The sequence below is a fragment of the Echinops telfairi genome, unplaced genomic scaffold (genome assembly GCF_000313985.2).
Source record: "Echinops telfairi isolate 266 unplaced genomic scaffold, ASM31398v2 ScPeMD7_2;HRSCAF=8, whole genome shotgun sequence".
Classification (NCBI taxonomy): Eukaryota; Metazoa; Chordata; class Mammalia; order Afrosoricida; family Tenrecidae; genus Echinops; species Echinops telfairi.
Window position 1 is genome coordinate 36,778,148 of NW_022103898.1, and position 1,117 is coordinate 36,779,264.

The following is a 1,117-nucleotide window of genomic DNA, read 5'->3' on the forward strand; positions in this document are numbered from 1 at the left end:
CCTAACCTTGGTCATCCTTGGGTGGGTTTGACCTCTCTGGTGTCTCCTACAAGGAAACAGACAACTACTATCCTTATCAGAAGGGAGTGGGGCCTACTTGTTGTGGGATTAAACAGTGGTGTTTACTTGTTCCACATGTCTGATAGCTCTTAAGGAGAATGACCCCTAATCTACTCCTGATGACATCCAAGTGTATAGTCATTCTCAAGCTAAGTCTGACATATATTTGGGGGAGACAACTTGGGAGAAGTCCTTCTGTTTCCCACAGCTGGCCATGTGGTCCTCTCTGTGGACTGGCTGCTCTAATTGGGAACATTGTCCTCAAGGCCTGGTTGGCCAGAATGTGCTCCACTCTCTCCTCCTCCTACTTCATCTGCTCCTGTGTGTTCTAATCAGTTATGTCCCTCTCCTGGAGCTGCAGGTTCAATGCCATCCTTTGAAAGAAATTCTTCTGGGGGTAAGGGGTAGGTGTCCATGTAGTAGATGGAATTTGAGCCAGCCCCCCAAGACCTCTCCACTGGTTCCCTACTCCATGCCGCCATGTTGCATTCACATCTTGGAGTACTGGGTTGAAGTCTGATCCCTCTTTCCCTGGGGAGATATAAACAATACCCTCCCTTTGGATGGGTTAGTGCCCTGTACCCCCTCTACCCATTTCTTTTTTATTATTACTTTTTTCCCTTCCTCCACCTCCTTTTTAGTTGTCTACCATGTGTATCCCTATATTTGGTCTGGTACCTGCCATATTTGCTGGTCCTCACCCCAGGAATGTTTGTATACAGTAGCTTTCCCCCTATACCCCTTTTTCCATTTTGTTTAAAAGCTTGCCTAAGAGGAGTCATGTTGTACTTGTCCTTTTGTGCTTGACTTACTTTGCTTACCATGATTTCCTCCAGTTCTTCCCATGCAGTGATGTGCTTCATACATTCATCACTGCTTTTTGGTGATGCGTAGTACTCCATTGTATGTATATACCACAGCTTTTTAATCCAATCATCAGTTGAGGGAAATTTGGATTGCTTCCACCTCCTTGCAATTGTGAACTATGCCACAATGACCATTGGAGCACAGATGTCTGGCCTTGGTTTGTGTTTTGCCTCTTTTGGGTCCATGCCCA